General features: G+C 32.8%; 1 non-coding gene across 1 annotated transcript; it reads left to right on the forward strand.

Annotated features, from left to right (window-relative positions):
• The first annotated feature begins 10,191 nt into the window (after window positions 1-10,191).
• Window positions 10,192-10,264, forward strand: TRNAR-UCU (transfer RNA arginine (anticodon UCU)). The gene has a single exon. It is a non-coding gene; the product is annotated as a tRNA-Arg (tRNA).
• The last annotated feature ends 2,991 nt before the right edge of the window (window positions 10,265-13,255 follow it).

The following is a 13,255-nucleotide window of genomic DNA, read 5'->3' on the forward strand; positions in this document are numbered from 1 at the left end:
GATAGTACTGGCAAATCTCCACAGTTTCCCTTTTTTCCGTCGGAATTTATGGGTTGAATCTGAAAAGAGATATAAACTGCGAACAAAGAAATACCATTCGGGAACACTGCGACGACAATTGGTCGTAAAGCACAGTCCTCTCCTGCAACCGTTTCCTACTCCCGCCCTCCCTGCACCTCACCAGATCCAGATCGCACGCTCCCCCAAGCCCCCCGTCGTCATAACGGAACTTTTCGAAACCGAAGTAGTATATCTAAACACAGCGACAACAGCCATTAAGGCGGGAGGTGCGCGGCGACGGGGGGTTGCCCGCCCCGGAATGTTTGGACTCCCAACTTTCTAATTAAGAGCCAGTTTCGCTGCAATTACCTGGTATAAATAAAAAGTTTTGCGTGTTTTTTTTTTCGTTGTCATTCCGTGGGAGTTGCTGTGTTCTTTGTAGATCCAGGAATGCTGTCGTCACTTGGCGATTGGTTAATCGTAAATAATAATAATACCCAAAAATAATCAAAAATCCCCTATATATACCGTTTAAAAATAGAATAAATTATCTTGAATTCACAAGTTAACATAATCAAGTTTAATGAAGAACTTTCTATAAACGTCTTTAATTTTAAAAGAATTTTGTAAAGACAAAAGAGACAATAAAACAAGCTGTAATAATTTAACAATATATAACACAACTAGCGACAAGCCCCGGCTTCGCACGGGTGCAATGCTGATACTAAACTAAATACACTACAGAAAAAATATGAACGTTGTATATAAAAACATAGCGGCCCGCTCCGACTTTGCACGGGCATAAAATATATATGCCTATGTCACTCAATGAAAACATGATTAAAATCGATCCAGTATTTTTGGTTCATTCATTACTGCCCTTGGCCTGCACGCATTAAATTTGGAGTAAAACAATTCCTCTTCCCCTATACTTACTATGAAGATTTCCTGCTATCTTTGGAATATCTAAATTCATACAATTTTTATTACATTACACATTTTTAAACGCAAATTTTAAATTTGTAATATCTCCGAAAATATTTGTTTAATTTACATGCTGTAAGGAACCATATTGATCTATATTAATTGCACACTGTATTTAAGGTACTTAATTCGATAAGGATTAATGCCGTATTGCTTAAAATAGCTTCGTAAATAAGCCATTTTCTCACGTAAAAAGTAAACAATAAAAATGGTTAATGTGGGTTATCCCTAAAAGATAAACATATACCATCGCGGACTTTTTTGTAGACCTTTTTATGGTGTACAATACTGTAGTACATTAATTTGATCTAACTCGTAGGGTTAGGCAGCGTTTTTGCTAATTGCTAAATAAGCCTAAAAAAATAGGTTAATCACGTTAGAAACCTCTAAAATTAGCAATGTTGCCTTAGTATATTATGCATGTATTATACATATAAACCTTCCTCTTGAATCACTCTATCTATTGAAAAAAACCGCATCAAAATCCGTTGCGTAGTTTTAAAGATTTAAGCGCACATAGGGATATAGGGACAGAAAAGGCGACTTTGTTTTATACTATGTAGTGATAACAAACCAAAGTTATAGTTCTTGTAAATTATTCGTATACTTTAATGTGTCATGGATATTTGTGACATTGAAGCATTGCAGTGTTGCCGCATCAACTCTGAGTTTTAGTTCAGTTTGGCTCTGACATACAACAAAATTCTAGTCTAAATAAAATGATTCAACAAAAATGTTATCAATTATAATTTATTTTAACATTATAGTATATCTGAAAACTACAGTTAATTATACAGCCACAATGGTAATAGGTAAGAGTTAAAACCTCTTAAAACTATTGCATTAAAGAATTTTGCGTACGTCTGACAAACGGTGAAAATGTAAACATGAGTTTAAACACTTTTTTTAGATCTATTATCTTTTAATCTGAAGCCTATCAAGGAAACATACTTTTACCAGCTTGTTTAGGCTCAATTCTTACAAAATATTTAAAGTTTTCATTAATATACCTGATGTTAAACTAAAGTTATGAAGAAATGTCTGAAAGTATTTAATTTGGCTTCGGATTTTTCGCAATATATCGTTCGCTAAATTAGACTTACCCAAAAATGCTTTGAAGCCCATCATTTTGAGTTTATCAAGGTGAACTAGAAATTTCTTTCAAGTCAAAACATCAGTCGCCGGCTAGGTGGCGCAGTGGTTAAGCCAACTGGACCGAGCTTCGAGTTCTGCTGGGCATGGATATACTCCATGTAATTTTAAATGTCTTTATAGGCAACAGTGCGAAATCCGACAAAGAAAATGACCCCAGTCACGCCGGTAACCAGGCTGGGTAAGACCGGATGTCTTCTGGGTTGATTTCTAAGTTGGCCACTCGCCAGTCGGTAGGCTCAACGCCGAGGACCGTGGTTCGGAGCCCACGTCAAACTGTAGGTCCGGTCCAGATAAACCCCTAGTTGGTAAAAGGAGACTTTAAAATATCTAATAACCCTAGTTCGTGAAAAGGAGATTTTAAAACAGATGTAAAAAGACCCATAATTCGTTCAGGTCGAAACGTCATCGCCATTTTCTTCCTCGACTATGTCTTCTAGTTAAAACCAAATTAGATGGTTCGCCATTACGGGACGGTCTCGTCAAAATCGTTCGAAGTTCCAATTAATGCGCTCGAATTAGCGCCGCATTGTTGTTGTTGTTGTTGTTGTTCGGCCATTTTTTTCCCGTCGAGCTGCGTTTTCCGACGGGTCCTCTATTTTCCATTCGCGCCGGGTTCGCCTCTTGATATAATTCGTGTTAATTAATTTTCCCAGTTTGCTTTTGTCGCTGACCCGGTAAAAGAACGCTCGCTAATTAGATGTCAGCGTTAGTTGTGGAGGGTTGTGTTAGCTTTATACAACGCTGAGTTCATAATGTATATATATATATATATATATATATATATATATATATATATATATATATACAATGTTCGTTCCCATACTTCTCCAAAACGGCTTGACCGATTCTTATGAAATTTTTTATGCATATTCAATAGGTCTGAGAGTCGGCTACTATCGATTTTTCAAACCCCTAAGTGTTAAGCCCACTCCAGTTGAAATCATTTCAATATCACATTCCAAATTGATTGCCAGGCAAAGAAAAATAGTTTCTGACTATTTCTAGTTCTAGAAGTTCTCTGTGGATTATCTCATTTTTATTCCCTATTTAAGACACGTAATTTCAGACGGCTTATATCTTTTTCAATTTAAATTTTTGTTTGTTAAAGATAGCTGATATTTGATCGCCAAATATCAACACTCTTCTGTAAATAGTTGGTTTTATTATATCGTAAGCTTTTTTACAGTATTTTCTGTCATGCTGCAATGCTCTCCATCTACGCTCTTCCCGTTCTTAACGCCCGTCTGTTGCTATATTTATGTGTTTAAAGCTCTTAACTTCTCATTTTATTTTAATTTTTATGTTGCTACTTTCTCTCTTTTGATATTTGATGGTATTTTATTTGCTTTGTACCTTCATATATGAGTATGTATGAGTTCAGATATCACTAATACCTATTATACCCACAGATGTGCCAATTCAATTTAAACGTATTCAATTTCCGATTAGATAGGCATTTGCAATGACTATTAATAAATCCCAAGGCCAAAGAATACATAGAAATTTATACGAAACTGTATAAATTTGGTTTTGTTTGTTTCGTGAATAATTTCATTCATTTCTTCTTTCATTTGCAGCATAAGAAGCTCTGAGGCCTGGCTGCTAGAACTTTTATTAGCTTAGGCCACAAGTTAACTAAAACATAACTTTTTTCTAATACCTTATACACTTATTTTTGTATTCTCTGCAGCTTATTTTCCCTATTAAATAATAAATAATTATTAAATCTCAACAAACCCTGGTAAACCTAAAATAAACCTAAAAATTACTTTCTAACCACAACTCTCGTAAATAACAAAGCGTGGCTGTGTCAAGCTAGTTTAGAATAAATACGCATTCCTGGTCAATCCACACTCACGATTTTACATTAGTCAACAAAGATCTCCGGATTTGGCAAAGAATCCAAGAATTGCTAGGATTCAAGAACCGTGATACCAGAAACTGAACAAGTGGGTAGTGATATTATGAAATAATTAAATTCGCTAACAAAAGTAGACCTGGATCAACTAAACATAATATAGAACTATCAATGATACCCTATTGATCCAATGACAAACAAGGAAAAGGAAACGCATTTTTATTTAAAAGTGTAACTAAATAAATTATAGTTTTGTAAAACTAATAATATATTTATTGAAGACTTCTTTTAGCTTAAAAAGTACGACTCTCCATTTTTTTAGGCTAGTAAATTCACAATATGCTAACCGAAATCTCGAGATAGTCAATTCATTAATGGAGTTTGTGGATCGAGAATACTAGTCAAAATTGCAGTAGTGATCATAGTTGATTATATTTGGAGATTTAAGGACAATTTCACTGCTTTAATATATGGTGGTGTTTTTATGTCTATGGTTCTTGGAGTTCATCTTAATTGTTCAAATATGTAAATTAATTTAAATATAGTGTTTTTATAAAAATAAATAGGCTGGACATATAGTAATTATATTTTCATTATTTCATTTTATTCAATAATTTTTTTAAATAAAATGTTATTTAAAAAAAATTTAAATGTTTGTCTCTCTGCTTATATATAGTTTCAACACTAAATCAACTATTTATCAAATTTGCGTATATTAATTTATAAAAAATAATTTACATCCGTCAAATCCGGAGATATTTGTTAAGTAATGTATCCTGCGCGCAAGTCAATATTCTTTTACCGACGTCTTAAAAAGTAACCAATTACTTAACAGTGGATAGTGGTACGTGGATATTACACGTACTATACCCAAATATTTTAAAAGAAAATCTTCCATCTCATCCTCGATTCAGTTCAAGCGTCTGAACTGAATACGAAAACAGGGGATGATGATGGGAACTGATAAGAGGACTGTTCAGTTTTTTTCCTTTGTCTCGTTCCCTTATTTATTCGATTGTTTTAATTGCGCCTCCCAGGGATTTATCCAGATCATCTGGAGATTACACGGTTAGCGTAATGGGAAAGTGTTTGTTTTTATTGTTGTTTCCATTAAAGACACACCCCTTGAAATGGAAACTTGAAAGCAATCTCCGTAGGTGGTCGAGATGGCCGGTTTGCTCAGTCAATTTTGTATATTCATTTGTTTTGTTTAAATTTTCCATCTATTTACTTAAGGCCGGTGAGAAAGTAATTTCGGGTTTTTTAATGGACAGTTTTAAAGCTTTGTATCTCCGGCAATACTTATTCTGTGAAGCCATAGTATAGGGCGATCGAAAGGTAATAGCTTACAGGGCATTCTGGACATATATGTGACGATATATCGGTTTAATGCGTCACATGAAAATGGAAATTCCAAAAGGTCGTTTTCGTCAGATTTTCCTTTTTTACTTCTGAAACGGGAAAAGAGACTTAAACCTGAGTGAGTGAGTAATTGATTGTTATTTAAAATTTATACGATTAAATTCGCTTTGAATAATCTGAATATCAGGTCATGTCATTATAATCGGAGATAGGTTTTGGGGTCTATATATAAAAATCTAAATATAAAGTCTATTATATAAAATTAAAATCTGAACTTTATTTATATTTATATAGAATTGTTTTCAATTTAGCGGATTTAAGTCACCTGTACGAAAATAATATGAAGGTATAGAGCAAATAAAATACATATAAAGCAAATATATCATATTTGTTGTTTTAACACACAAAATAAGAGATCGTGTATAATAATAAATCGTAAGTAAATGTGGCAGTAAAGCTTTATATTAATTAACATTCGTGACTTTATGTGATTTCAACATACTCAACACTAATATATGACATTTTGCGTGTTTTATATTTGAGATTGTCGGGATAGATGTATTTTTCATCGCCATTCATAATACTTCGTAGAAAACGGTTCTTTAAGCGAACGAACCTGCGATGGTGAAAACGTTGTCGTCATATGTAAGCACCTAGGAACTGTTGATACATCAACTGCTAAACTCTCTCAAAGCTTGCTGACAATTTGATATAGATTTACGCCCAATAAGTCGGTAATATAAAAATCACCACTTTCAGATAATTCAAATCAAAACTGACAAGTTACTAGAAGTGTTTGATGGGTTTCTGCAGCAGTTTTCTTCAAAACAAGCAATAAAAGTATTTTTTTATAATTACTTCATTTCATCTTGTGTGCAAAATAGTATCTTGGTTAATCCTATTAGAAATGCTATTCTAAAGTCTATATATGTGCTGTAACCAAATTATATTATGTAAAACTTTTTAATCTACGCATATTAGATTTTACTAACAATTTTTTCAAAGTATTTGATACATTTTACATTTTCAGTTACCCTCGTTATGAGTTCTAGATGAATATCGCTTTGTATCACTTCATTAAAGACAGTATGGAGCATCGACAATGGCACGTCATACTTTGTTTTGAAACCGTTCTATGATGGCTGTATTAAGTTAGCTAATAGTACCTTAGTGTTGGATATATATATAACTAGTCTTACGAATCGATTCATATAACAATAACTTGTTATTTAGGATAAATAACAGTTTTGAGCGTTCCATGATGGGCATGTACCAATGAAATAAAATAATTTTTAAATATGTTAGTTAAGAAATTGTGACACAACCATTAAGTAAATTAACGATATATTGATATAGGATCAAATCTTTCGAAATCCCTTCTTGTTTTCATTAAAACAGCTTCTATGGACATCGTGACGTCATAATATCCCCGACAGAAATCCAATTTTCACCTCCGCAGTCAGACTTCCCCAATAGAAACCTAGACGACGTCCGAAAAAAAACCACACTGCCGAATAAAGTAGAATTAAATTTAATTAAGTCACACACCGACTAGCATAAAGAGTCCTAAAGGTTGGGAGGGGGTTGCGGCGAGGGAATGGCGGAACGCCATTGCGGTCACAAACGTCCGACCGCGGCAAGAAGATGGAAACTGGAAACTTCCCGCCCACGCCGGAGGGGTGGGTAGTTTCCCCCGAGACCGGACCGCCGTAAACGCAGGACTAATTTTCAGTTTTTAGTTGTTTTGAAAGGTCTAATTGCGTGACGAGCATCGGCCTGTCCCAAACATTGTCCCGTTGGTTGGGGAGACTGCGGTTTTGATATAGTCAAAGTCAGCCGGTGTCGTTTATATGAAAGCTACCGACGGATAATTTCGATAGTTTCGGTAACGATTACGATGAAGCACTAATACCGGCACTGTTCTCTCGTAAAACAAGTTTTAATTAATTTCGCAAAGCTGTAGAGGAAAGTGGTGACGTATAACATTGGTGGAGCGTAATTCGTACTCAATGGAAATTGGAAGAAGTTTAGAATTATATCTATATACATAGCAGGCCCAACGTACGTTGTCCTGACCGAACATTAGTTTTCTGGTTAGAAGAAATAATTTATTTCGAAAATAAAATAAACTAGTGATCACGTTATGGTCGAAATTCGCTTTTTCTCTCATAACAAAATAAAGGGAATAATTTCAAAATGATATGTTACTAAAAGTTGTTTTCACAGTATTTCCAATATAAGGTCAGAATTGTATTTGATATATAGCATTAAATGAAATAATAAATGTCCGTAAAATATATATCGCAACACTCACTAACCTTTTTTAAATGACCTTTAATACAAATCAAATATCAATTAAATTTCAATATTCATGTATCAAAGTATTCACGGATTTAAATTTCTACACCTTAAAAGCACGCTGGTCGATACACTTTTGCATACGCTTAAACCAATTTTCAAAGCCTTTATTCCATTCCGAATGAGGTATCTTCAAAACAGGATTTTTGAACGCTTCAATAGCTTCTTCAGGCGATGAAAATCGTTGACGACGCAGTTCATTCTTCACGGATGGGAACAAATAGAAGTTATTGGGTGCCAAATCAGGGCTGTACGGCAGATGACCCATCAATTCGATGTTTTGAGTGCTCAAATAGTCTCTTGTTTGAGCCGATGTGTGAGAGCTCGCACTGTCATAATGAAGAACAATCCGGCGTCTTTTGTTTGTTTTCCTTAATTCAGCGAAGACTTCTGACAAACAAATGGTTATGTACCAATCAGAATTTACTGTTCTACGATCCTCTGGAGGCACTGTTGCAATATGACCAGTTTTCCCGAAGAAACAGGCCGCCACTTTCTTTGAAGTGCTTCGTGCGCGAACAACTTTTGTTGGATTTGGTTCATATTGGAACTTCAACTGCTGCTTGCTTTCGGGCTCATACGAACATGTCCATGATTCGTCACCTGTCACGATTTTATAAACGTCTGTGAAAGCACCGCCATTGCATTTCTTAAGTATTTCTTTGCACCAATCGACACGAGCCTTTTCTTGAGCGATTGATTGTGTGGTATCCAAAGCGAACATAACTTTCGCACAGCTAAGTGTTTATGTAAAATCGCATATATGCTGGTGGAACTAATGCCTAGGGATGCCTCAATCTCACAATAGGTGAAATGACGATCTTGCGTAATCATTTCGCACACAGCATCGATGTTTTCTGGCACAACAGCCGATTTTGGACGACCTTCGCGAAACTCGTCGGTCAGCGAACTACGACCACGACTGAATTCACTAAACCAGCGATACAAGGGGGTTTTTGATGGAGCTTCATCGCCAAAGGTCAAATTAAGTTTATTGATGCACTTTTGTTGTGATAATCCACGTCGAAAATCGTATCCAGCACGAAAATGTTCGCGATTCAGTTCCATTTTTTGTCGATACGAAACTTTCAACTAAATATAAAATAAACAAATAGCGTCCGTGCGACAAAATGTTCTGAGTACGTATAACGTCAAAAATGTCAAACTTTGCGATAGAACCGTCAGATGGACTCACATGAAAACAGTGTTGCTAATTCCCGAAATATAAATAGTGACCCTCCTGTAAGTACGTGAGCCTTCTTTACTGTGTTTATGTCACATAAATATGGAATAACAAATGAAGTAATACATGTTTATATATTAACACGGGGAATATATGAATAAAACAATTTTGAAATTAATATTTATCTTTAGCAAACATACTAAAACGGTCACAAAAACAATTAGGTAATTTATTTTTTACAATTCAGAAATGTATATTTAAGGAATCTATTTATAATTATTAAATTAACTATTGATTTTTCAAAACTTACAATGCTAACAAATATACTTTTAATGATTCATAATTTCTTCCATTTATCCTATGAATTCTTTCTATGGAAATTATGTAGTTTGTTTCATTTTAACTGCTACATACTTTGATTACTACATTTATGTATCCATATAGTTTCTATCTTCTATCTTTCTAGCAAAAACAATAAATACACCAGCCGAATATTTGTCTCACGTAGGAACTAAGAACTGACCAACCAATATTCAGTTAAAATTCTATGAAGCTATTTTATGATTATTAATATTATTTGCAACATTCATTTTAATTCTTGATGTTGATAGTGATTAAAGTATTTAAAACCTGCAATATTCGATTAAGAAGTATGTGCTTCTTCCAAGTTAAGCGTCGATCTAGGTGCGTACTAAGATGTTTAGCATACTCTGCTTGCGGGAGCTGACAATCATTGATATAGGCTGGAGGACATGATCTTCTACGCAACATAAAAGTTATATGGATATTTAATTTACTAAAGAAATCTGAAGTGAATCTAAAATTTACAGAAAAAACTTAACTAAACACGTAGCACCTTTCCAATCAAATTTTTTGCGAATAATTTTAGATTTATTTGACATTTTTCCATTTATCGTGAGGCTTAACATCATCAAACAAACGAACTTTGTAACGATATAACATATATTTATATAAATATTTGATTTTTGTCTAATTAATAAATAAAACGCATTTTGTTCGCTAAATATTACTGAAAATGTTTTGTTACAAAAACAATGCTCTGTAATTTGTAACGTTTTAATTAATATAACTATTTGATGCTAAATAAATGAACACATTTTATGGTTTTTCAGAGCCTCGTATCTCCAGTTACTCGTACATTAATTTGGTAAAATAATTATACTAAAAATATCGTCATTGTTTTTAATTATGTATAGATAGTATATTAACAATTAAAATATAGAACTTTAGAGAGTAAAACTACTAATTCAAAAAATACAAATTAGACACAGTCCCTGTAGCGCAGAGGATAGCGCGTTGGACTTCTAATCCAAAGGTCGTGGGTTCGATCCCCACCAGGGATGCATGGTGATACCTTAATTTTTTTCTAATATTTTGCTACATAATATTTTCGGTAATTTATATATTTTTATAATATATAGAAAAATAGTAGTCTAAACTCAACAAGTTTTTTGTAAATACGCCATCAAGATGTATTGCCTGCATAATTTGTAAGTTCCTAAGTTCCAGAATCAGACAATATTTTCCTCCTCATTTTATTTTATTTAAAAGAGACACAATGCTCTCTGATGTGTTCGAACATGTAACAGAACCAGCCTGTCAAAGTCTTCCGGTTGTCAAACGCAAAATTCTTGAAAACAATAGTAATAAGAAATTGTAACTCTAACCTATAAACTATTATGTTTGTGTACTTAACTATAGTTTTTAGATGTATTATAATGCTAAAATAAATTATATAAACTAACTGAACAATATAAATTAAAACGCAAAGTTGATGTGGCAAATTTAGATGACGTATCTACAAAAAACTCGAAAAAACGTTTGTTTCTGTTTTAGGATATAAAATCGCTTTAAAAAGCTCATAGGATATCATTTAAGGTCAGTCCACAGTAAATAAATTGTGAACGCTAGGTGCCACGATATTAAAATCATGTATCATTAAAATCATCAATGATTTTGTGTGGTAATTATGAATTCTACAGTGTATTAGTAATGTGTGGTCCCTCAGTGAATTAATATGTCAACAAAAACATGTCTTCGCCCAACAGGAGCCCACAGTTATTGCCTATGATTTAATAAACTTACAGAATATTTTAATGAAGTAAAACTACATAATTACTATAATAATAGGTGTTTTATTATCACTATTAGTTTTATAAGAACTATTATAAAATGTTTGTAACAGCTTCCTCCATTATGTCCACTATTAAAGGAACTTCATACAATTTTATGACTCACAGATTGATTGGAGCACCAAAAAGTTCCCCTAAAAATCAACAAAGCAACTTTTGGGAAATTTGGGCTATTTGTTATGGTAAATCCTTATTCCCTGATAAAGCCTTTTCTTTTTTTTCAAAACTGTAGGCTAACATAATTGGTGAATTGCTGTATTCTTAGGTTTATTTTATTAAATAGATTATAAATATCGGTCCAAAACATGAAAGTAAATACAATTTTACCAATATGTTAAAATAATAATCTATTAAAGAGGTTGCAAATAGTTTAGCTATATTCTTGGACCTAATCCAAATATTCCACAAGATTTGACATTATGGAGTATTTCACAATCTTTTCAACATTTCAAGCAGTTGGCAAACTTGGTGACAATAACGATAAAATAACTAGAAAACAATGGATATGTTAAAACAACCCATGGGTTTAAAAATTCATGTCAAAACGAAATATTGTAATTCATATAGTGTGCACATGCCTGTCAGATGACTTCTGCACTAAAATCGATCTTTTGTCTGAAAGACACAGCGAAATGACCAATAATAATATATTGATAAAAAGTGGTAACTGGACAGCATACCTCTTGCGGTCGTTTCTTAAGATAATCGAATCAAATCAAGATGCAGAGAAATAGATCTAGCCAAGTAAGCCCTAATAAAATAATGATAAATTAAAATTATAGAAAAAAATATATGTATATAAAAAGTGTATATTTATTTAAAATATAATGTGTATAACAAAATAATAACGTTTAAAAAGCTCCTTATATTTATGGCACAATATTAAACTAGACTCAATTACAATTCTCTAACCTCCACACGCCCGTAAAATTTCCAGAATCGTCCGGTACTTGTACCTCAGTCTTTTGGCCTCATAGGGTGCGAAGATATGGTGCATGTAGATGCAGTACCTTGCCGCCGAATCGTAATACTCATCGGGGACGCTGGCCTTTCGAAAGAGTCGCTCCTCCATGATATATCCACGGTGATGGTGTCCCAATCCGAATTCCCTATACAAAACCTCCCTAAAATACATGTGTTGCATAATCAAAGCCTAAAGTTATTTATCAATCAACTAACATCATGCTATTTGCAAGCAATTCTGCATAAAACATACTAAGCTAAATAACTCTTATAAATTTTCATATACTACCAGTGATTTAAATATATTTATAGAAAAATCAATGGTCAAATGGAGATACTAAAAGAATGTATTCGATAAAAAACTTTAGGATACAAGAAGCTATAATAAGAAATAGAATACACAGTTAAGTGATTCTAAAACTTAAGCAGAAACAAACTACACACATAATTACAAAATATTAGGCTCATTTATTTCACTTTAAAAAGGTCATTATTGGGAAAATCGGTAAGATATATTAATGAATATGTTTTTCATCATATTGAGAGTGACACAAGAAGCTATAATAAGAAGTACAAGGCACAAGGAAATAACTCTAAAAAACTAAGCAGATACAAATTACACAACATATAATACAAGATATTAGGCACTTCAATATATTTTATGTTATTTTTTCGCTTTAAAAAGTATTTATTGAGAAAAATCGATAAAATGTATTTTTATAGAAGTATTTTCCATCATATAACTGCATGAGAAGCTATAATAAGAAATATAAGACACAGAGAAATAAATCTGAAAAATTAATTAGAGACAAATTACAAATTAGGTCATGTTTTCCCTTTATCAAGGCATTTATTGAGAAAAATTGGTAAAATATATTTTTATAAAAGTATTTTCCATCATATAACTGCATTAGAAGCTATAATAAGAAGTAGAAGACACAGAGAAATAAATCTGAAAAATTAATTAGAGACAAATTACAAATTAGGTCATGTTTTCGATTTAACAAGGCATTTATTGAGAAAAATTGGTAAAATATATTTTTATAAAAGTATTTTCCATCATATAACTGCATTAGAAGCTATAATAAGAAGTAGAAGACACAGAGAAATAACTCTGAAAAATTAATTAGAGACAAATTACAAATTAGGTTATGTTTTCCCTTTATCAAGGCATTTATTGAGAAAAATCGGTAAAATATATTTTTATGTAAGTATTTTCCATCATATAACTGCATTAGA

The sequence above is a fragment of the Rhynchophorus ferrugineus genome, unplaced genomic scaffold (assembly GCF_030347505.1).
Source record: "Rhynchophorus ferrugineus isolate W39M unplaced genomic scaffold, kcgeb_rfMv2 rfM8, whole genome shotgun sequence".
In the NCBI taxonomy this organism is placed as follows: domain Eukaryota; kingdom Metazoa; phylum Arthropoda; class Insecta; order Coleoptera; family Curculionidae; genus Rhynchophorus; species Rhynchophorus ferrugineus.